Source organism: Entelurus aequoreus, linkage group LG04 (assembly GCF_033978785.1).
Source record: "Entelurus aequoreus isolate RoL-2023_Sb linkage group LG04, RoL_Eaeq_v1.1, whole genome shotgun sequence".
Lineage (NCBI taxonomy): Eukaryota > Metazoa > Chordata > Actinopteri > Syngnathiformes > Syngnathidae > Entelurus > Entelurus aequoreus.
In genome coordinates this window covers 2,070,570-2,097,117 of record NC_084734.1, presented here as the reverse complement: position 1 = coordinate 2,097,117, position 26,548 = coordinate 2,070,570, and the positions used below count along the sequence as shown (strand labels likewise).

Genomic DNA, 26,548 nt, shown 5'->3' with positions numbered 1-26,548 from the left:
AAAACTCTGACTTATAGTCCGAAAAAATACGGTATAGCACTTATTGTGTTGTTGCTATCCAATCTATTCAAATAAAATATTTTAGTTGCCGTTTTAACTTGCCTGCCGTGTGCATGTCTGGTCAGGGTGAAATATTGAACGCTATTAAGCATCGAACTCAGGAATGTTTTGATTAGCCTCACACTGTGCAAGCGGCAGTGGTGGAAGGTCACGGCCAGCAATGCCTTCCCTGCAGGCGTAAACACTTTCCAAAGTAGCACTGCATTTACAAGTGTTAATATATATATATATATATATATATATATATATATATATATATATATATATATATATATATATATATATATATATATATATATATATATATATATATATATATATATATATATAAAAATATATATATATATATATATATATATATATATATATATATATATATATATATATATATATATATATATATATATATATATATATATATATATATATATATATATATATATATATATATTAATATAATTTAGGGCTGCAACAACTAATCGATTAAAATCGATTATTAAAATAGTTGCCGATTAATTTAGTCATCGATTCGTTGGATCTATGCTATGCGCATGCGCAGAGTTTTTTTTTGTTGTTTTTTTTTTTTTTTTTTTTTTTTTTTTTTTTTTTAATAAACCTTTATTTATAAACTGCAACATGTACAAACAGCTGAAAAACATTAATCAAAATAAGTATGGTACCAGTATGCTGTTTTTTTTTCAATAAAATACTGGATAGGACAGAAATGTAGTTTGTCTCTTTCATCCGATTATTAATCGATTAATCGAAGTAATAATTGACAGATTAATCGATTATCAAATCAATCGTTATTTGCAGCCCTAATATAATTGCATACAGATTGGGGCTGTCAAAGTTAACGCGATAACACGTTAACTATAAGCAGAGGTGGGTGGAGTAGCCAGAAATTGTACTCAAGTAAGAGTACTGTTACTTTAGAGATTCATTACTCAAGTAAAAGTAAGGAGTAGTCACCCAAATAGTAAAAATAAAAAGTATGTTGTGACAAAACTACTCAAGTACGGAGTAACTGATGAGTAACCTGTTTGTTTAATGATGACGGCAACAAATAATGCACAAAAACATAAAAATAGCAATGAGCAAATTCAGAGCCAGGAATATCTCTTAAGCAACTAAAACAATAATATATATTAAATAATAATGTGTTTTCTATGGTTAATTTTAGAGATGTCCGATAATATCGGACTACCGATATTATCGAACATTTTCGGTATCGGTTTCAAAAAGTAAAATGTATGACTTTTTAAAAGGCCGCTGTGTACACGGACGTAGGGAGAAGTACAGAGCGCCAATAAACCTTAAAGGCGCTGCCTTTGCGTGCCGGCCCAGTCACATAATATATGCGGCTTTTCACACACACACAAGTGAATGCAAACATACTTGGTCAACAGCCATACAGGTCACACTGAGGGTGACGGTATAAACAACTTTAACACTGTTACAAATATGCGCCACACTGTGAACCCACACCAAACAAGAATGACCGACACATATCGGGAGAACATCCGCACCGTAACACAACATAAACACAACAGAACAAATACCCAGAAACCCTTGCAGCACTAACTCTTCCGGGACGCTACAATATACACCCCCCGCTACCCCACCCACCTCAACCTCCTCATGCTCTCTCAGGGAGAACATGAGGAGGTAGATAAATATAGCAGTGCCATGTTGGCATTTTTTTTTTCCCCCGTAACTCGAGTTGATTTATTTTGGAAAACCTTGTTACATTGTTTTAATGCGTCCAGCGGGGCATCACAACAAAATTAGGCATAATAATGTGTTAAATCCACGACTGTATATATAGGTATCGGTTGATATCGGAATCGGTAATTAAGAGTTGGACAATATCGGAATATCGTGATATCGGCAAAAAAAAAGCCATTATCGGACATCTGTAGTTAAGGAGAAAGCTACAAACAATGGGAGACCGGGCTCTCTGCTCTGCCGCTCCCAGTCTGTGGAAAGCTCTCCCTGACCACCTGAGGGCACCACAGACTGTGAATGCTTTTAAAAAAGGCTTAAAAACACTTTTTTTTTTCTTCTTTTTTTTAAAAAGCCTTTTTTTTATATACACTACCGTTCAAAAGTTTGGGGTCACATTGAAATGTCCTTATTTTTGAAGGAAAAGCACTGTACTTTTCAATGAAGATAACTTTAAACTAGTCTTAACTTTAAAGAAATACACTCTATACTAGGGATCTCCGATAATATCGGCAGGCCGATATTATCGGCCGATATATGCGTTAATATGTAATATCGGAAATTATCGGTATCGTTTTTTTTATTATCGGTATCGTTTTTTTTGTTGGTTTTTTTTTTGTTGGTTTTTTTTAATTAAATCAACATAAAAAACACAAGATACACTTACAATTAGTGCACCAACCCAAAAAACCTCCCTCCCCCATTTACACTCATTCACACAAAAGGGTTGTTTCTTTCTGTTATTAATATTCTGGTTCCTACATTATATATCAATATATATCAATACAGTCTGCAAGGGATACAGTCCGTAAGCACACATGATTGTGCATGCTGCTGCTCCACTAATAGTACTAACCTTTAACAGTTAATTTTACTCATTTTCATTCATTACTAGTTTCTATGTAACTGTTTTTATATTGTTTTACTTTCTTTTTTATTCAAGAAAATGTTTTTAATTTATTTATCTTATTTTACTAATTTTTTTAAAAAGTACCTTATCTTCACCATACCTGGTTGTCCAAATTAGGCATAATAATGTGTTAATTCCACGACTGCATATATCGGTTGATATCGGTATCGGTAATTAAAGAGTTGGACAATATCGGAATATCGGATATCGGCAAAAAGCCATTATCGGACATCCCTACTCTATACATTGCTAATGTGGTAAATGACTATTCTAGCTGAAAATGTCTGCTTTTTGGTGCAATATCTACATAGGTGTATAGAGGCCCATTTCCAGAAACTATCACTCCAGTGTTCTAATGGTACAATGTGTTTGCTCATTGGCTCAGAAGGCTAATTGATGATTAGAAAACCCTTGTGCAATCATGTTCACACATCTGAAAACAGTTTAGCTCGTTACAGAAGCTACAAAACTGGCCTTCCTTTGAGCAGATTGAGTTTCTGGAGCATCACATTTGTGGGGTCAATTAAACGCTCAAAATGGCCAGAAAAAGAGAACTTTCATCTGAAACTCGACAGTCTATTCTTGTTCTTAGAAATGAAGGCTATTCCACTAAATTGTTTGGGTGACCCCAAACTTTTGAACGGTAGTGTGTATGCATACTAGTTTTAGCTATTTGGCTGTTCTAGTTTTAGTTGTATTTATTTTTTGTTATCTTTATATTTTTTTTAATACACTGTATCACTTTGAGGTTGTTTCCTCAATGTAAAGTGTTTTCTAGGGATGTCCGATAATGGCTTTTTGCCGATATTCCGATATTGTCCAACTCTTTAATTACCGATACCGATATCAACCGATACCGATACTGATATATACAGTTGTGGAATTAACACATTATTATGCCTAATTTGGACAACCAGGTATGGTGAAGATAAGGTCCTTTTTTTTATTTTTATTAATAAAATAAAATAATTTCTTGAATAAAAAAGAAAGTAAAATAATATAAAAGCAGTTACATAGAAACTAGTAATTAATGAAAATTATTAAAATTAACTGTTAAAGGTTAGTACTATTAGTGGAGCAGCAGCACGCACAATCATGTGTGCTTACGGACTGTATCCCTTGCAGACTGTATTGATATATATTGATATATAATGTAGGAAGCAGAATATTAATAACAGAAAGAAACAACCCTTTTGTGTGAATGAGTGTAAATGGGGGAGGGAGGTTTTTTGGGTTGGCGCACTAATTTTAAGTGTATCTCTTGTTTTTTATGTTGATTTAATAAAAATAAAAAAATAAATAAATAAAAAATAAAATAAAAACATACCAATAATAAAAAAAACGATACCGATAATTTCCGATATTACATTTTAAAGCATTTATCGGACATCTCTAGTGTTTTCTATTATTATTAGTATAATTTCCACTGTGACATTCAGACTAAAGCAGGCTTTTTATCTCCTTTCTTACACCCACCACGACATGATTTGCCAGTGTCTCCACTAATGGATGTTCTGGATGGTGAAGCCATCCCGTCAGCGCATCCTCCCCGAGGCCCTCTTTCACTTTTCATCTCTCCATCATTCTTCACTCCAGTAGCTCTGCCAGGCCAAACAGTGAAGCCCAAAGGGCCGTTGACAATATGGGGGAGTGGAGGCAATTTGATCTCCTCATCATCTGTTTGTCTTGTTCCGCCTCTGCAGCACCCCCACCCCGCAGGTAAACTACAAGACCTTTTTAATTAGTCCAGGCCTTAAAGTGATACTCCTTCTTCCAACAATAGGCATGGATGTGTCCCTCTGGAAGGGTTGTTTAAAGCTTTGGAGACTATGAGAAAGAAGTGAAGCGCAAACAATGTGCAGGGGGAAAAAAATAAATGCCGACATGTGCACAGCAAGTCCAAAAATACCTTGTTGACCTGTGACCACCTTGGCAGCAATTAAGCCGAGGTCACCTTCTAGTCTGTGACAGGTCTTGTCATCAATGTTGCCTTTTCTGCTGGACTCCAACCAACCAACCAACCTCTTCTTGCCAATGTGTGTTGCTGTCCTCTAGTCCAGTGGTCCCCAACCTTTTTGTAGCTGGGGACCGGTCAACGCTTGAAAATTTGTCCCACGGACCGGGGGGGGGGGGGGTTTTATTTTTTTGTATTTTATTTTTTTTCATAAAGAAATACAATCATGTGTGCTTACGGACTGTATACCTGCAGACTGTATTGATCTATATTGACATACACATACACAATATGTATATATTGTGTTTTTTATGTTGATTTAATTTTAAAAAAAAAATTTTTTTTTTTTTTTTTTTTTTTATTTCTTGCGCGGCCCGGTACCAATCGGGCTGCGGCCCGGTGGTTGGGGACCACTGCTCTAGAGCAGACCTGGGCAAATTAAGACCCGTTTAAGATTTCCAATCTGGCCCGCCAGACATTCCCAAATAATAGTTTTTAGATGTTTAAGATGTGAAGTGTAGCTGCCATTATGATGTGCACTCATGTTTTATAATGACCTTCAACTATACTAAGTCTTTACATGCTTGGAATCTGCACTTTTGCATGATATACTAGTTACTATGGTCATGTAATTAGTTACTATGGTCATGTAATTAGTTACTATGGTCATCTAATTAGTTACTATGGTCATTTAATTAGTTACTATGGTCATATAATTAGTTACTATGGTAATCAAATGACTTACTATGGTAATCAAATTAGTTACTATGGTCATCGAATTAGTTACTATGGCCATATAATGAGTTACTATGGTAATCTAATTAGTTACTACGTCATCTAATTAGTTACAATGTTCATCTAATTAGTTACTATGGTAATCTAATTAGTTACAATGTTCATCTAATTAGTTACTATGGTAATCTAATTAGTTACTATGTCAACTAATTAGTTACAATGGTCATCTAATTAGTTACTATGGCCATATAATTAGTTACTATGGTCATCTAATTAGTTATTACAGCCATATAATTAGTTACAACAGTCATCTAATTAGTTACTATGGTAATCTAATTAGTTAATATGGTCATCTAATTAGTTAATATGGTCACCTAATTAGTTACAATGGTCATCTTATTAGTTACTATGGAAATCTAATTAGTTGATATGGTCATCTAATTAGTTATTAAGGTCATCTAATTAGTTAATACATTAATCTAAATAGTTAGTACGGTCATCAAATTAGTTACTATGGTCATGTAATTAGTTACTATGTTAATCTAATTAGTTACTACAATCATGTAATTAGTTACCACGGTCATCTAATTAGATGCTATGATCATCTAATTAGTTACTATGGAAATCAAATTAGTTACTATGGTCACCTAATTAGTTACTATGGTCATCTTATTAGTTACTATGGAAATCAAATTAGTTGATATGGCCATCTAATTAGTTATTATGGTCATCTAATTAGTTAATACATTAATCTAATTAGTTAGTACGGTCATCAAATTAGTTACTATGGTCATCTAATTAGTTACTATGGTCATCTAATTAGTTACTACTATCATATAATTAGTTACCACGGTCATCTAATTAGATACTACGGTAATCAAATTAGTTACTATGGTCATCTAATTAGTTACTATGGTAATCGAATTACTTACTATGGTCATCTAATTAGTTACTATGGTCTTCTAATTACTTACTATGGTCATCTAATTACTTACTATGGTAATCTAATTAGTTACTATGGTCATCTAATTACTTACTATGGTCATATAACTAGTTACTATGGTAACCTAATTAGTTACTATGGTCATCTAATTAGTTATTACAGCCATCTAATTAGTTATTACAGCCATCTAATTAGTTACTATGGTCATCTTATTAGTTACTATGGTAATCTAATTGGTTAATATGGTCATCTAATTAGTTAATATGGTCATCTAATTAGTTACTATGGAAATCTAATTAGTTGCTATGGTCATCTAATTAGTTATCATGGTCATCGAATTAGTTAATACAGAAATATAATTAGTTAGTACGGTCATCCAATTAGTTACTATGGTCATCTAATTAGTTACTATGGTAATCTAATTAGTTACTATGGTCATCTAATTAGTTACTGCAATCATCTAATTAGTTACCACGGTCAGCTAATTAGTTACTATGGAAATCAAATTAGTTACTATGGTCATGTAATTAGTTACTATGGTAATGTAATCAGTTACTATGGTAATCTAATTAGTTACTACGGTCATAGTTACTATGGTTATATAATTGGTTACTACGGTCATTTAATTAGTTACTACGGTCATCTAATTAGTTAATATGGTCATTTAATTAGTTACTATGGAAATATAATTAGTTGATATGGTCATCTAATTAGTTATCATGGTCATCTAATTAGTTAATACAGAAATCTAATTTGTTAGTATGGTCATCCAATTAGTTAATATGGTCATCTAATTAGTTACTATGGTCATCTAATTAGTTACCACGGTCATCTAATTAGTTACTACGGTCATCTAATTAGTTACTACGGAAATCAAATTAGTTACTTTGGTCATCTAATTAGTTACTATGGTAATGTAATCAGTTACTATGGTAATCTAATTAGTTACTACGGTCATAGTTACTAAGGTTATATAATTGGTTACTACGGCCATTTTATTAGTTACTACGGCCATCTAATTAGTTACTATGGTCATCTAATTTGTTACTATGGAAATTGAATTAGTTGATATGGTCATCTAATTAGTTATCATGGTCATCGAATTAGTTAATACAGAAATCTATTAGTTAGTATGGTCATCCAATTAGTTAATATGGTCATCTAATTAGTTACTATGGTAATCGAATTAGTTACTATGGTCATCTAATTAGTTACTACAATCATGTAATTACTTACCACGGTCATCTAATTAGTTACTACTGTCATCTAATTAGTTACTAGGGAAATCAAATCAGTTACTTTGGTCATCTAATTAGTTACTATGGTAATCTAATCAGTTACTATGGTAATCTAATTAGTTACTACGGTCATAGTTACTAAGGTTGTATAATTGGTTAATATGGTCATCTTGTTAGTTACTACGGTCATCTAATTAGTTACTATGGTCATCTAATTAGTTACTACGGTCATCTAATTAGCTACTATGGTCATAGTTACTTCGGTAATATATTTAGTTACTACGGTCATATAATTAGTTACTACGGTCATCTAATTAGTTACTACGGTCATAGTTACTTTGGTAATCTATTTAGTTACTACGGTAATCTAATTAGTTACTATGGTCATCTAATTATTTACTACGGTCTTTTATTAGTTACTATGCTAATTTTATTAATTACTATGGTTATCTAATTAGTTACTCTGGTCATCTAATTAGTTACTATGGGCATCTAATTAGTTACTACGGTCATAGTTACTTCAGTAATATATTTAGTTACTACGGTAATCTAATTAGTTACGATGGTCATCTAATTATTTACTACGGTCTTTTATTAGTTACTATGTTAATTTAATTAGTTACTATGGTTATCTAATTAGTTACTATGGTCATCTAATTAGTTACTACGGTAATCTAATTAGTTACTACGGTCATCTAATTAGTTACTATGGTCATCTAATTAGTTACTACGGTCATCTATTTAGTTACTACGGCCATAGTTACTTCGGTAATCTATTTAGTTACTACGGTAATCTAAATAGTTACTATGGTCATCTAGTTATTTACTACGGTCTTTTATTAGTTACTATGCTAATTTAATTAGTTACTATGGTTATCTAATTAGTTACTACGGTCATCTAATTAGTTACTACGGAAATCAAATTAGTTACTTTGGTCATCTAATTAGTTACTATGGTAATGTAATCAGTTACTATGGTAATCTAATTAGTTACTACGGTCATAGTTACTAAGGTTATATAATTGGTTACTACGGCCATTTAATTAGTTACTATGGTCATCTAATTAGTTACGAAGGTCATCTAATTTGTTACTATGGAAATTGAATTAGTTGATATGGTCATCTAATTAGTTATCTTGGTCATCGAATTAGTTAATACAGAAATCTAATTAGTTAGTATGGTCATCCAATTAGTTACTATGGTCATCTAATTAGTTACTATGGTAATCAAATTAGTTACTATGGTCATCTAATTAGTTACTACAATCATGTAATTAGTTACCACGGTCATCTAATTAGTTACTACGGTCATCTAATTAGTTACTACGGTCATCTAATTAGTTACTAGGGAAATCAAATTAGTTACTTTGGTCATCTAATTAGTTACTATGGTAATCTAATCAGTTACTATGGTAATCTAATTAGTTACTATGGTAATCTAATTAGTTACTACGGTCATAGTTACTAAGGTTGTATAATTGGTTAATATGGTCATCTTGTTAGTTACTACGGTCATCTAATTAGTTACTATGGTCATCTAATTAGTTACTATGGTCATCTAATTAGTTACTACGGTCATCTAATTAGTTACTATGGTCATAGTTACTTCGGTAATATATTTAGTTACTACGGTCATATAATTAGTTACTACGGTCATCTAATTAGTTACTACGGTCATAGTTACTTTGGTAATCTATTTAGTTACTACGGTTATCTAATTAGTTACTATGGTCATCTAATTATTTACTACGGTGTTTTATTAGTTACTATGCTAATTTTATTAATTACTATGGTTATCTAATTAGTTACTCTGGTCATCTAATTAGTTACTGCGGTCATCTAATTAGTTACTACGGTCATAGTTACTTCGGTAATATATTTAGTTACTACGGTAATCTAATTAGTTACGATGGTCATCTAATTATTTACTACGGTCTTTTATCAGTTACCATGTTAATTTAATTAGTTACTATGGTTATTGAATTAGTTACTATGGTCATCTAATTAGTTACTACGGTAATCTAATTAGTTACTATGGTCATCTAATTAGTTACTATGGTCATCTAATTAGTTACTACGGTCATCTATTTAGTTACTACGGCCATAGTTACTTCGGTAATCTATTTAGTTACTACGGTAATCTAATTAGTTACTATGGTCATCTAATTATTTACTACGGTCTTTTATTAGTTACTATGCTAATTTAATTAATTACTATGGTTATCTAATTAGTTACTATGGTCATCTAATTAGTTACTATGGTCACTATGGTCATCTAATTAGTTACTATGGTCATCTAATTAGTTACTATGGTCACTATGGTCATCTAATTAGTTACTATGGTCATCTAATTAGTTACTATGGTCACTATGGTCATCTAATTAGTTACTATGGTCATCTCATTAGTTACTATGGTCACTATGGTCATCTAATTAGTTACTATGGTCATCTAATTAGTTACTATGGTCACTATGGTCATCTAATTAGTTACTATGGTCATCTAAGGTCCTGTCTCCATTAACATTAACACTAACTCATTAAAGGAATCATTATTATTTAGCCTATCCCCTGTTTCAGCCACACTAAATCATAATTTAAAGTTCCCCCTCCTTGGACACATTTTTACACGGGTAAGTTGAATGGAATTGTAATTTTTTTGCTGAGACACCCAGAATGTACATGAAAATAAAGAATGTGGGATTTACAATATTATCTATGAACCATAAAACACTGAATATTGACGACATATGAAGGTCACACCCCCTCTCGAATCACAGATTTTACAATCAAGCGAAAACGCAACAAACAGCATAATATGAATGCGAAGTGTACAAAAAACAAAACCCACCTACTAGAGATGCGCGGTTTGCGGACACAACCACGGAGTCCGCGGATAATCCACGGGTCGGGCGGATGCACGACGAAACAAATAGATTTTAAATAGATTCGGGCGGGTGGCGGTTGAACCAATTCGGAAATATATGTACATAGTTAAATGTTGTTACCCACATACAAAAAAATAACAATAATAGTCAACACTTTCTTAATGGAAATGACAATAACATTATAATAATGATAAATAATATTTTCACGCATGAATATCTCTCTAATGCGTGGCCAAGAGATATTCATGCGTGGCACGCATTGAATGTCTCTGCTGCATTGGATCAGTCTCCTTTCTAACCTCACTAATGCCTTGCATCGTCTATATTAGATGTATAACAACGGGTGGGTGGCGGGCGGCTGTGGTTTTGATAAAATGTTAGTTCGGGTGGATGGCGGGTGGATGACGACTTTTGTGATGCGCTTGCGGGTGAAATAATTGCCTATCCGCGCATCTCTACCACCTACAATCTGATATATGTGATACATCACTAAGCTTTAGAACTTTGTTTTGAAAATCTCCTTCCGCGTCTGTCCCTGACACCCGCATTTCTGGCTCTGGAAACACTCTGTGGAAACGCTCCCCACCCACACTGCTTGGTGCCTCGTCTGAGCTGCTGTGACTTAGATCAGTGGTCCCAAACCTTTTTGTAGCTGGGGACCGGTCAACGCTTGAAAATTTGTCCCACGGACCGGGGGTGGGGGGGTAATATTTATATATATATATATATATATATATAATTTTTTTTTCATAAAGAAATACAATCGTGTGCTTACGGACTGTATCCCTGCAGACTGTATTGATCTATATTGATATATAATGTATATATTGTGTTTTTTATGTTGGTTTTATGTTGATCACACTCCTCAGCCTTCCCGGTAAGGTCTATTCAGGTGTACTGGACAGGAGGCTACGCCGGATAGTCCAACCTCGGATTCAGGAGGAACAGTGTGGTTTTCGTCCTGGTCGTGGAACTGTGGACCAGCTCTATACTCTCGGCAGGGTCCTTGAGGGTGCATGGGAGTTTGCCCAACCAGTCTACATGTGCTTTGTGGACTTGGAGAAGGCATTCGACCGTGTCCCTCGGGAGGTCCTGTGGGGAGTGCTCAGAGAGTATGGGGTATCGGACTGTCTGATTGTGGCGGTCCGCCGTGTCCCTCGGGAAGTCCTGTGGGGAGTGCTCAGAGAGTATGGGGTATCGGACTGTCTGATTGTGGCGGTCCGCCGTGTCCCTCGGGAAGTCTTGTGGGGAGTGCTCAGAGAGTATGGGATATCGGACTGTCTGATTGTGGCGGTCCGCCGTGTCCCTCGGGAAGTCCTGTGGGGAGTGCTCAGAGAGTATGGGGTATCGGACTGTCTGATTGTGGCGGTCCGCTCCCTGTATAATCAGTGTCAGAGTTTGGTCCGCATTGCCGGCAGTAAGTCGGACACGTTTCCAGTGAGGGTTGGACTCCGCCAAGGCTGCCCTTTGTCACCAATTCTATTCATAACTTTTATGGACATAATTTCTAGGCGCAGTCAAGGCGTTGAGGGGATCTGGTTTGGTGGCTGCAGGATCAGGTCTCTGCTTTCTGCAGATGATGTGGTCCTGATGGCTTCATCTGGCCAGGATCTTCAGCTCTCACTGGATCGGTTCGCAGCTGAGTGTGAAGCGACTGGGATGAGAATCAGCACCTCCAAGTCCGAGTCCATGGTTCTCGCCCGGAAAAGGGTGGAGTGCCATCTCCGGGTTGCGGAGGAGACCCTGCCCCAAGTGGAGGAGTTCAAGTACCTTGGAGTCTTGTTCACGAGTGGGGGAAGAGTGGATCGTGAGATCGACAGGCGGATCGGTGCGGCGTCTTCAGTAATGCGGACGCTGTATCGATCCGTTGTGGTGAAGAAGGAGCTGAGCCGGAAGGCAAAGCTCTCAATTTACCGGTCGATCTACGTTCCCATCCTCACCTATGGTCATGAGCTTTGGGTTATGACCGAAAGGACAAGATCACGGGTACAAGCGGCCGAAATGAGTTTCCTCCGCCAGGTGGCGGGTCTCTCCCTTAGAGATAGGGTGAGAAGCTCTGCCATCCGGGGGGAGCTCAAAGTAAAGCCGCTGCTCCTCCACATGGAGAGGAGCCAGATGAGGTGGTTTGGGCACCCGAACGCCTCCCTAGGGAGGTGTTTAGGGCACGTCCGACCAGTAGGAGGCCGCGGGGAAGACCCAGGACACGTTGGGAAGACTATGTCTCCCGGCTGGCCTGGGAACGAGTCCTGTTTGAAGTCTTCCAGCATTGAAATGATTCTGCAGATGTGTTGCTTTTTGAATATTATTGCCACTTATTTTTCTCATCTGCGCCACAAATGACCATGTTTTTAGCCAGCTTTCATAAAAAGGGTGCAGAGATTCCACACCGCTGTCACACCAACGCAATTAAAAATGCTCAAGTGCCTTTGGGCCGACTTGTGAAGCTCTGACCTTGTGTGACAACTTTTTTTAAACGGCCCCTTTAGCTCCCGAGGTAATAGGACGCCATAAAAGCTCTCGATATCATTTTAAAGATTGCGTGGTCCGCCTCCACTTGCCCACGCACTGATGTTTGGATGACATTTGTTTATTTGTCTTTTTCTTTCGTTTTTGAAATGTTGTTCACATAACAGAAAGCTAACATATTTGCTGAATCTTATAATGATTCCTATCCTAAATATATTGTATTCAACTCTGACTCAATTAACTCAGGGGTCAGCAACCCGAGGCTCTAGAACCGCATACGGCTCTTTAGCTCCGTCTTAGTGGCTCCCTGGAGCTTTTTCAAAAATGTATGAAAATGGAAAATATATATTTTTGTTTTAATATGGTTTCTGTAGGAAGAAAAACATGACACAAACCTTCCTAATTGTTAGAAATCCCACTGTTTATATTAAACATGCTTCACTGATGAGAGCATTTGGCGAGCGCCGCTTTGTCCTACTAATTTCGCCGGTCCTTGAACTCACTTGTAGTTTGTTTACATGTACAACTTTCTCCGATGCTGCCACAGAAAGACGTGTTTTATGCCACTCCTTCTTTGTCTAATTTTGTCCACCAAACGTTTTATACTGTGCGTGAATGCACAAAGGTGAGCTTTGTTGATGTTATTGACGCGTGTGGAATGCTAATCAGGCATATTTAGTCTTTTGATTGGTTGATTGAAACTTTTATTAGTAGATTGCACAGTACAGTACGTATTCCGTACAATTGACCACGAGATGGTAACACCCGAATAAGTTTTTCAACTTGTTTAAGTCGGGGTCCACGTTAATCAATTCATGGTACAAATTAGGGCTGCAACAACTAATCGATTAAATCGATTAAAATCGATTATTAAAATAGTGGCCGATTAATTTAGTCATCGATTCGTTGGATCTATGCTATGCGCATGCGCAGAGTTTTTTTTAATTTTAATTTTTTATTTTATTTTATTTTATTTGTATTTATTTTTTAATAAACCTTTATTTATGAACTGCAACATGTACAAACAGCTGAGAAACAATAATCAAAATAAGTATGGTGCCAGTATGCTGTTTTTTTTCAATAAAATACTGGATAGGATAGAAATGTGGTTTGTCTCTGTTATCCGATTATTAATCGATTAATCGAAGTAATAATTGACAGATTAATCGATTATCAAATTAATCGTTAGTTGCAGCCCTAGTACAAATATATACTATCATCATAATACAGTCATCACACAATATAATCATCAGAGTATATACATTGAATTATTTACATTATCAACAACCCAGGGGGTGGGATGTGGAGGGGGTTAGGTTGGGTTGATATCAGCACTTCAGTCATCAACAATGATATCATCTGAGAAATGGACATTGAAACAGTGTAGGTCTGACTTCGTAACACAAAGCTAACGTATTTGATGAATCTTATAATGATTCCTATCCTAAATATATTGTATTAAACTCTGAATTAGACCTCGGACAATATCCCTTTAATCAATTAACCCGGGGGTCAGCAACCCGAGGCTCTAGAACCGCATACGGCTCTTTAGCTCCGTCTTAGTGGCTCCCTGGAGCTTTTTCAAAAATGTATGAAAATGGAAAATATATTTTTTTGTTTTAATATGGTTTCTGTCGGAAGAAAAACATGACACAAACCTTCCTAATTGTTATAAATCCCACTGTTTATATTAAACATGCTTCACTGATGAGAGCATTTGGCGAGCGCCGCTTTGTCCTACTAATTTCGGCGGTCCTTGAACTCACTTGTAGTTTGTTTACATGTACAACTTTCTCCGATGCTGCCACAGAAAGACGTGTTTTATGCCACTCCTTCTTTGTCTAATTTTGTCCACCAAACGTTTTATACTGTGCGTGAATGCACAAAGTTGAGCTTTGTTGGTGTTATTGACGCGTGTGGAGTGCTAATCAGGCATATTTGGTCTTTTGATTGGTTGATTGAAACTTTTATTAGTAGATTGCACAGTACAGTACATATTCCGTACAATTGACCACTAAATGGTAACACCTGAATAAGTTTTTCAACTTGTTTAAGTCGGGGTCCACATTAATCAATTAATGGTACAAATTAGGGCTGCAACAACTAATCGATTAAAATCGATTATTAAAATAGTTGCCGATTAATTTAGTCATCGATTCGTTGGATCTATGCTATGCGCATGTGCAGAGTTTTTTTTTTATTATTTTTTTTTTATTTAATTTAATTTTTTTAAATTTTTTAATAAACCTTTATTTATGAACTGCAACATGTACAAACAGCTGAGAAACAATAATCTAAATAAGTATGGTGCCAGTATGCTGTTTTTTTTTTTCAATAAAATACTGGATATGATAGAAATGTGGTTTGTCTCTTTTATCCGATTATTAATCGATTAATCGAAGTAATAATTGACAGATTAATCGATTATCAAATTAATCGTTAGTTGCAGCCCTAGTACAAATATATACTATCATCATAATACAGTCATCACACAAGATAATCATCAGAGTATATACATTGAATTATTTACATTATTTACAATCCAGGGGGTGGGATGTGGAGGGGGTTAGGTTTGGTTGATATCAGCACTTCAGTCATCAACAATGATATCATCTGAGAAATGGACATTGAAACAGTGTAGATCTGACTTCGTAACACAAAGCTAACGTATTTGATGAATCTTATAATGATTCCTATCCTAAATATATTGTATTAAACTCTGAATTAGACCTCGGACAATATCCCTTTAATCAATTAACCCGGGGGTCAGCAACCCGAGGCTCTAGAACCGCATACGGCTCTTTAGCTCCGTCCTAATGGCTCCCTGGAGCTTCTTCAAAAATGTATGAGAATGGAAAATATATTTTTTGTTTTAATATGGTTTCTGTCGGAAGAAAAACATGACACAAACCTTCCTAATTGTTAGAAATCCCACTGTTTATGTTAAACATGCTTCACTGATGAGAGCATTTGGCGAGCGCCGCTTTGTCCTACTAATTTCGGCGGTCCTTGAACTCACTTGTAGTTTGTTTACATGTAGAACTTTCTCCGACGCTGCCACAGAAAGACGTGTTTTATGCCACTCCTTCTCCGTCTCATTTTGTCCACCAAACGTTTTATACTGTGCGTGAACGCACAAAGGTGAGCTTTGTTGATGTGACCAAATATGCTAATCAGGCATATTTGGTCAGTGCATGACTGCAAGCTAATCGATGCTAACATGCTATTTAGGCTAGCTGCATGTACATATTTCATGATTATGCCTCGTTTGTAGCTTTATTTGAGCTCATTTAACTTACTTTACTTATGTCGTCTGTGTATTAAATTTACATTGGCATGTCTCATGACACATTATCTGTATGTAATATTTGCTTGCGTGCCATGTTGTTCCAGACCACAGCAAAAGTTACCCAGCTTGCAAAGACTGTAATAATGTGTTTTTTTAACTTGGACACACACGTCTATACATTTGGCCATTCTGAGCCAGTAATTTCCAGGAGTTATCTCACCTCTCTGTTTTATTAATGTTTTCCAATATTGTACAAATGTGTAGAATAAATATTACATTTCAACATTTCTGTCAACGAAGATTTGCATCACCCTGTGACACATAGTCATTTTGATAGTAGGCTAATATAGCTGATATAGACACTTGCATCATGTGTTGCCTTCATTATAACACTTATAGAAGGCTTTTAATTTGTGCAGATTTGTTTTGCCGACCCCTGAATTAACCGAACAATAAATGAAAATGAAGTCTGGATTTTTTACAGCGTTGATAATCGCCACACTTTGGTCCATTTCCATGAATCAATACAGCTTCCACAAGGTATCTGCACTAAAGTCTGTCACGCCTCACCAGGTGTGCACATGGATGATTATATGCCCGCTATTAGAACAAGGGGGACCGACAGGGAATGAGGTCTAACATGAGTGCTGTGAAATGAGGAACCACATAAATGTGTTTCGACACGCTGCCGATGTTCAGGAAACAGCAACTTGCTAGCTTCGCTCGGTTCTGATAAAACTGCAGGATTGCAAGATTATGAATGTTCTAGAGCAGGGGTCACCAACCTTTTTGAAACCAAAAGCTACTTCTTGGGTACTGATTAATGCGAAGGGCTACCAGTTTGATACACACTTAAATAAATTGCCAGAAATAGCCAATTTGCTCAATTTACCTTTAACTCTATGTTATTATTAATAATTAATGATATTTACTCGTAATTGAAAGGTTTAAAAGAGGAAAAAACACGAAAAAAATGACAATTAAATTTTGAAACATAGTTTATCTTCAATTTCGACTCTTTAAAATTCAAAATTCAACCGAAAAAAAGAAGAGAAAAACTTAAAAAAAGAATTTATGGAACATCATTAGTAATGTTTCCTGATTAAGATTAATTTTAGAATTGTGATGACATGTTTTAAATAGGTTAAAATCCAATCTACACTTTGTTAGAATATATAACAAATTGGATCAAGCTATATTTCTAACAAAGACAAATTATTATTTCTTCTAGATTTTACAGAGCAAAAATTTCAAAAGAAATTCAAAAGACTTTGAAATAAGATTTAAATTTGATTCTACAGATTTTCTAGATTCGCCAGAATATTTTTTTTGAATTTTAATCATAATAAGTTTGAAGAAGTATTTCACAAATATTCTTTGTCGAAAAAACAGAAGCTAAAATGAAGAATTAAATTAAAATGTATTTATTATTCTTTACAATAAAAACAATAAATTTATTTGAACATTGATTTAAATTGTCAGGAAAGAAGAGGAAGGAATTTAAAAGGTAAAAAGGTATATGTGTTTAAAAATCCTAAAATAATTTTTAAGGTTGTATTTTTTCTCTAAAATTGTCTTTCTGAAAGTTATAAGAAGCAAAGTAAAAAAAAATATGAATTTATTTAAACAAGTGAAGACCAAGTCTTTAAAATATTTTCTTGGATTTTCAAATTCTATTTGAGTTTTGTCTCTCTTAGAATTAAAAATGTCAGGCAAAGCGAGACCAGCTTGCTAGTAAATAAATACAATTTAAAAAATAGAGGCAGCTCACTGGTAAGTGCTGCTATTTGAGCTATTTTTAGAACAGGCCGGCGGGCTACTCATCTGGTCCTTACGGGCGACCTGGTGCCCGCGGGCACCGCGTTGGTGACCCCTGTTCTAGAGTCTTCCTTGCAGTTCATATTTGCAATGATGAGTTGGACTTAGTTGACATAATCGACCATGACAATTAGTGGACAGCAATTTTTTTCGTCAATGCTTCATTTTACTGCTGACTTGATTTTGGTCTCCCGGCTGACTGAGGACTAGCTGGCACGGCTAAAAAAATGTCCATACCCTTGCGTTAATGGTGGCAAATAAACTACATTACTTACGAGTAGTGTAATCACTGGAGGACAAGGAATAGCTAAACATCTCAAGCAAGAAGAGAACAGATCATAAGTTAAGTTAAAGTTAAAGTACCAATGATTGTCACACACACACTAGGTGTGGTGAAATGTGTCCTCTGCATTTGACCCATCACCCTTGTTCACCACCTGGGAGGTGAGGGGAGCAGTGAGCAGCAGCGGTGGCCGTGCCCGGGAATCCTTTTTGGTGATTTAACCCCCAATTCCAACCCCTGATGCTGAGTGCCAAGCAGGGAGGCCACCATGTTTCATCATTCCATGTATACCACTAGGCCACGGAGTAGGTCAGCTAAGCTAGCTTGAATGTAAAGTGGAAAAACGGACGAAAAAGTGTCTTATGCACGTTACCAGGAGTCTGGCAAAAAGGGTATTACAACGGAAAATTACCAGTTATGAACAAGAAATTAGCAAGTAGATTAGAGAGAGAATGATATAACATCTACAAAACTAATTTACAATGACTTTGCACACTCTTGGCATTCTCTCAATGAGCTTCGAGAGGTAGTCACCTGAAATGGTTTTCACTTCACAGGGGTACTTGAAGCTCATCGGGAGAATGCCAAGAGTGTGCAAAGCAGTAATCAGAGCAAACTGGGTTGTACGGTATACCGGTGTTAGTATAGTACCGCGATACTAATTAATCATTTTCAGTAGGATACCATTTCTTAAACGTACCGGTCCCGCACCGATACCGATCTATGCAATCGTGGAATTAACACATTATTATGCCTAATTTGGACAACCAGGTATGGTGAAGATAAGGTCCTTTTTAAAAAAAATTAATAAAATAAAATAAGATAAATAAATTAAAAACATTTTCTTGAATAAAAAAGAAAGTAAAACAATATAAAAACATTTACATAGAAACTAGTAATTAATAAAAAATGAGTACAATTAAGTGTTAAAGGTTAGTACTATTAGTGGAGCAGCAGCACGCACAATCATGTGTGCTTACGGACTGTATTCCTTGCAGACTGTATTGATATATATTGATATATAATGTAGGAAGCAGAATATTAATAACAGAAAGAAACAACCCTTTTGTGTGAATGAGTGTAAATGGGGGAGGGAGGTTTTTTGGGTTGGTGCACTAATTGTAAGTGTATCTTGTGTTTTTTATGTGGATTTAATTTGAAAGAAAACAAAAAAACCATACCGATAATAAAAAAAAAAACATACCGATAATTTCCGATATTTCATTTTAAAGCATTTATCTCTAGTTAAAATGTAATAATCACTCATTCTTCTGTTGTTTTGATACTTTACATTAGTTTTGGATGATACCACAAAATTAAGTATCAATCCGATAACAAGTCGTTACAGGATCATACATTAGTCATATTCAAAGTCCTCCTGTGTCCATGGACGTATTTCCTGAGTTTATGAACATACTATATGTTAAAAAAAAAACAGAGAAAAAAGATTTTGCGATGCTAAAAAATATTAATGTAGTCAAGTCAAGTCAACTTTATTTATATTGCATGTTTACAACAATTTTTAAATTGAACCAAAGTGCATGGAGCAAAAAACAAAAAAAAACAAAAAACAAACAAAGAGCATAAACAATGAATGAGTTAAACAACATAGTGCAAAAGCAATACGGTAAAAGGGGTCAAATAAGAAGTAAAAATTGCAAAATAAAAATAACAATAATAAAAGTGTGACAAATTGAAAAAAAACTAAAGCGAAGGGGGTGGGACTAGAAATGGTGGCCTAGTGGGCGGACTCAGCTCACTCAGCTCAATGTAATCATAGTAGTGTCGACTAGATACGCTCCTGTACTTGGTATCATTACAGTGGATGTTAAGTGTAGATCAGTGGTTCTTAACCTGGGTTCGATGGAACCCTAGGGGTTAGGTGAGTCTGGCTCAGGGGTTCGGCGGAGGTCAAAACACACCCGACTCATCTTGTAAATAAAAAATTCTCCCTATCGGTGTATTACGGATACGGCAACAGCAGAAGTCAGACTGATTTGCAGGTGTGTAATTTGTTGTGAGTTTCTGCACTGTGTTGGTTTTGTTGTTTGAACAAGGTGATGTTCATGCACGCTTCATTTTGTGCACCAGTAATAAAACATGGTAACACTTTAGTATGGGGAACATATTCACCATTAATTAGTTGCTTATTAACATGCAAATTAGTAACATATTGGCTCTTAACTAGTCATTAGTAAGTACTTATTAATGCCTTATTCGGCATGGCCTTATTATAACCCTAACCCTCTAACCCTGACCCTAACCAAATAACTCTAAATTAAAGGCCTACTGAAATGAAATGTTTTTATTTAAACGGGGATAGCAGATCCATTCTATGTGTCATACTTGATCATTTCGCGATATTGCCATATTTTTGCTGAAAGGATTTAGTAGAGAACAACGACGATAAAGTTCGCAACTTTTGGTCTCTGATAAAAAAAAAGCCTTGCCCCTACCGGAAGTAGCGTGACGTAGTCAGTTGTTCACCTCCTCATAGTGTCCTATTGTTTTCAACGCAGCTAGAGCGATTCGGACCGAGAAAGCGACAATTACCCCATTAATTTGATTTGTGGATGAGGAACGTTAGAGTGACGGACTAGAATGCAGTGCAAGACATATCTTTTTTCGCTCTGACCGTAACTTAGGTACAAGCTGGCTCATTGGATTCCACACTCTCTCCTTTTTCTATTGTGGATCACGGATTTGTATTTCAAACCACCTCGGATACTATATCCTCTTGAAAATGAGAGTCGAGAACACGAAATGGACATTCACAGTGACTTTTATCTCCACGACAATACATCGGCGAAGCTCTTTAACTACGGAGCTAACGTGATAGCATCTGGCTCAAATGCAGATAGAAACAAAATAAATAAACCCCTGACTGGAAGGATAGACAGAAGATCAACAATACTATTAAACCATGGACATGTAACTACACGGTTAATAATTCTCAACCTGGCAAAGCTTAACAATGCTGTTGCTAACGACGCTGAAGCTAACTTAGCAACTTAGCAACCGGACCTCACAGAGCTATGATAAAAACATTAGCTCTGCACCTACGCCAGCCAGCCCTCATCTGCTCATCAACACCCGTGCTCACCTGCATTCCAGCGGTCGGCGGCTCGCATCGGCTAGCGCGTCTGCTATCCAAGTAAGTCCTCCTGGTTGTGTTGCTGCAGCCAGCCGCTAATACACCGATCCCACCTACAACTTTCTTCTTTGCAGTCTCCATTGTTCATTAAACAAATTGCAAAAGATTCACCAACGCAGATGTCCAGAATACTGCGGAATTATGAAATGAAAACAGAGCTTTTTTGTATTGGCCTCAATGGGGGAGCCATACCTCTGTTCTACTGGCTACATCACGCGCATACGTCATCATCCAAAGACGTTTTCGACCGGAAGTTTAGCGGGAAATTTAAAATGTCACTTTATAAGTTAACCCGGCCGTATTGGCATGTGTTGCAATGTTAAGATTTCATCATTGATATATAAACTATCAGACTGCGTGGTCGCTAGTAGTGGCTTTCAGTAGGCCTTTGTTACTTAGAATATGTTCCCCATACTAAAGTGCTACCAAAAACATGTAACTTTGTCTTGAATTTGAAAAAAAAATAATTTATTTTTCACTAAAGAAGGGTTCGATGAATGCGCATATGAAACTGGTGGGGTTCGGTACCTCCAACAAGGTTAAGAACCACTGGTGTAGATGGCGTTTGTTTACATTGCGACGACCGGTACTTTTTTAGAGGCGGTATAGTACCGAATATGATTCATTAGTATCACGGTACTATACCTAGTCAGCACTATTTTAAACCTGTATTTCTGGCAGATGTATGCAACAATATATCTGACTTTGTCTTTAAATAGCCTGACTAAAAACCCTCTTTTACATTCTTAGGACCTTTTCTTTGTAGTCCTATCTTCCACTCTCATCTTCAAAGACCCGAAATGGAGTTTCAAGAAAAGTTTTCAATCCCCTAGCAAGTGTTTGGCTTCATAATGTGCGGCCGAGAGATGAAGTCCCTGGTGTGCGTGGCTTTGTCTTCATTTCTAATTCCTCTGCGAGCCGAGGTCACTCACTAATCCTTAATTGTCCTCCAGTCCTCCGTCAGCTGCAGACACACATTGCCCTCCATCACCCGCATCCTCTCCAACGGACTCCCCCTTCTCCTCCCCCCCTCGTCTGTCACTCCCTTGTGGTGATAAAGTCATATTGAAGTGGAGTGAAATAAGATGGATTTTTTTTTTCTTCCCCCCCCTGCCACTGAAAGATGGAGGTGAGGACATCTCGGAAATAACCGAGCGATGGGAAGACGCCGCGGTACGGCGGCCTATCGTGGAGGGAAGCTGCTGTGTCATTACGCCGCGAGCCTCGCAAAATGGGAGAGCGCGGGCACTTTTTAGAGAGTCTTTTTATCGACGCGTGTTGCACGGACGGGCGGATAAAAACAAGTTCAGGTGTAAGATCGGGCTGTGAATTACATGATTACTACCGTGTGGGTGCTCTCGTACAAAAGCCCAAAGCCAGTGAAGTCGGCACGTTGTGTAAATGGTAAATAAAAACTGAATATTTGCAAATCCTTTTCAACTTATACCGTCATTTCCGGACTATAAGCCGCACCTGACTATAAGCCGCACCAGCTAAATTTAGGGGAAAATACAGATTGCTCCGTATATAAGCCGCACCCGACTATAAGCCGCAGGGTTTTGATGTGTAATTACCGTAGTATACAGGGCAGGGGTCGGCAACCTTTACCACTCAAAGAGCCATTTTGGCAAGTTTCACAAATTAAAGAAAATAATGGGAGCCACAAAAAAAAAAAAAAATTGCTTTGTGCTATGTTAACCAGGGGTCTCAGACACACGCACCGGCACGCACTTTAATATGTAAATTTGATATTAGGGCGGCCCGCGAGTTTTGAATGAATGGCGCTTGATAGCGTCATGCTTCACAACCCTCTCATTATTTCCGGAAGACTCCCGGATATCAGGAAGTGATGGCAGTGCTTTTGGCGCCCTCTACAGCCTGCTCAAACAGTGTACCTGCTCGACCGCATGTAGAATGCAGCTTCAGCTGGCGTACTAGGTCAGCAGCCACACAGCTTACACTGACGGTAGCCGTAAAAAAAAAAAAACTTTAACACTGCTACGTTACAAATATGCGCCACACTTTCAACCCACACCAAAAAAGAATGACAAACACATTTCTGGAGAACATCTGCACTGTAACACAACATAAACACAACACAACAAATACCCAGAATCCCATGCAGCACTAACTCTTCCGCTCAACCGACGCACGGAGGGGGCGGGGGGTTGATGTGTGGGGGTGTTTGGTGGTAGCGGGGTGTATAATCTAGACCGGAAGAGTTAGGGCTGCATGGGATTCTGGGTATTGGTTGTGTTGTGTTTATGTTGTGTTACGGTGGGATGTTCTCCAGAAATGTGTTTTTCATTCTTTTTTGCTGTGGGTTCACAGTGTGGCGCATATTTGTAACGTAACAGTGTTAAAGTTGTTTTATACGGCTACCGCCAGTGTAAGCTGTGTGGCTGATGACTAAGTATGCTTTGCTGTCTCCTACGTGTGCAAGTAAAAGCTACATTCAACATGTGGCCGGGCTGGCACGCTGTTTGTAAATGCTATAGAGGACAATTACTGCAGTGCATTTAGGGCACGCCCTTAATTTGGTAATCAGAGTGAAAATAGGATTATATTTGCCCTGGGAGTTAACTAGGAGAGGCACTGAGATCCAGAAGTCTCCTGGGAAAATTGGGGGGGTCGGCAAGTATGCAGCTGAGCCGCATCTGAGTGGTCAAAGAGCCGCATGCGGCTCTGGAGCCCGGGTTGCCGACCCCTGATATAGGGGTTCCTGCTACCACGGAGGGGATTGTCGGGACAGAGATGACTGTTTGGGAACGCAAAGCGTCCCATTTATTAACAATAAATCTTTCAATCATTCAATCAAACTTTCACATCTTTGACATGGCGAACAGCATTCGTGCAGAGTACAAATAATACAACGGTGCAAAGTAATACAAAGTGCTCGCCTGTACGTTATCAAAATAACCAGCCTACCGGTATATGGAAAATCAGTCTTTAATCATTGTGTCATCGTCTTCCTCCTGCGTACTAAAACCACCGAAATCCTCTTCGTCGGTGTCGGAGAAGAACAGACCGTTGTATAAGCCGCACCCTTGTATAAGCCGCAGGGACCAGAACGAGGGGAAAAAGTAGCGGCTTATAGTCCGGAAATTACGGTATTCAATTGAATAGACTGCAAAGACAAGATATTTCACGTTCACACTGAGAAAGTAATTTGCAAAAAAAGTTGGCACAGGGGGCATTTTCACCACTGTGTTACATGGCCTTTCCTTTTAACAACACTCAGTAAAGGTTTGGGAACTGAGGAGACACATTTTTGAAGCTTCTCAGGTGGAATTCTTTCCCATTCTTGCTTGATGTACAGCTTAAGTTGTTCAACAGTCCCTTGTGGTACAAACCCCGTTTCCATATGAGTTGAGAAATGGTGTTAGATGTAAATATAAACGAAATACAATGATTTGCAAATCCTTTTCAACCCATATTCAGTTGAATATGCTACAAAGACAACATATTTGATGTTCAAACTGATAAACATTTTGGGTTTTTTTGCAAATAATCATTAACTTTAGAATTTGATGGCAGCAACACGTGACAAAGAAGTTGGGAAAGGTTGCAATAAATACTAATAAAGTTGAGGAATGCTCATCAAACACTTATTTGGAACATCCCACAGGTGATCAGGCAAATTGGGAACAGGTGGGTGCCATGATTGGGTATAAAAGTAGATTCCGTGAAATGCTCAGTCATTCACAAACAAGGATGGGGCGAGGGTCACCACTTTGTCAGCAAACGCGTGAGCAAATTGTTGAACAGTTTAAGAACAACATTTCTCAAACAGCTATTGCAAGGAATTTAGGGATTTCACCATCTACGGTCCGTAATATCATCAAAGGGTTCAGAGAATCTGGAGAAATCACTGCACGTAAGCAGCTAAGCCCGTGACCTTCCATCCCTCAGGCTGTACTGCATCAACAAGCCACATCAGTGTGTAAAGGATATCACCACATGGGCTCAGGAACACTTCAGTAACCCACTGCCAGTAACTACAGTTGGTCGCTACATCTGTAAGTGCAAGTTAAAACTCTCCTATGCCAGGCGAAAACCGTTTATCAACAACACCCAGAAACGCCGTCGGCTTCGCTGGGCCTGAGCTCATCTAAGATGGACTGATACAAAGTGGAAAAGTGTTCTGTGGTCTGACGAGTCCACATTTCAAATTGTTTTTGGAAACTGTGGACGTCGTGTCCTCCGGACCAAAGAGGAAAAGAACCATCCGGATTGTTATAGGCGCAAAGTGTAAAAGCCAGCATCTGTGATGGTATGGGGGTGTATTAGTGCCCAAGACATGGGTAACTTACACATCTGTGAAGGCGCCATTAATTCTGAAAGGTACATACAGGTTTTGGAGCAACATATGTTGCCATCCAAAGCAACGTTACCATGGACGCCCCTGCTTATTTCAGCAAGACAATGCCGAGCCACGTGTTACATCAACGTGGCTTCATAGTAAAAGAGTGCGGGTACTAGACTGGCCTGCCTGTAGTCCAGACCTGTCTCCCATTGAAAATGTGTGGCACCTAAAATAGCAGAAGGGAGACCCCCGGACTGTTGAACAACTTAAGCTGTACATCAAGCAAGAATGGGAAAGAATTCCACCTGAGAAGCTTCAAAAATGTGTCTCCTTTACTGAGTGTTGTTAAAAGGAAAGGCCATGTAACACAGTGGTGAACATGCCCTTTCCCAACTACTTTGGCACGTGTTGCAGCCATGAAATTCTAAGTTAATTATTAAAGTTTATGAGTTTGAACATCAAATATGTTGTCTTTGTAGTGCATTCAACTGAATATGGCTTGAAAAGGATTTGCAAATCATTGTATTCCGTTTATATTTACATCTAACACCATTTCCCAACTCATATGGAAACGGGGTTTGTCTTTCAAGGCACATGAAGTCATCAAATACCCTATGACAGGTTGTAGCTGGAGGTTATGTATTCCAATTTTCCTGGGAGTGGAGAGTATTTATATGCATATTTAATGCTAATATACGGCTGGTGCATTGTGGGATCAGGTCAGGAAGAGTTGATCACATTAGATGCCAGCTGTGGTTCAAATACTAGCCATTAGCCTCTAA

The 26,548-nt window shown here is 37.3% G+C and overlaps 1 protein-coding gene across 2 annotated transcripts in view; it reads left to right on the top strand.

The window, feature by feature from the left end:
* Positions 1 to 26,548, top strand: part of spock1 (SPARC (osteonectin), cwcv and kazal like domains proteoglycan 1) — a 339,599-nt gene that overhangs the window by 206,672 nt on the left and 106,379 nt on the right. The gene's annotated exons all lie outside the window — the stretch shown is intronic.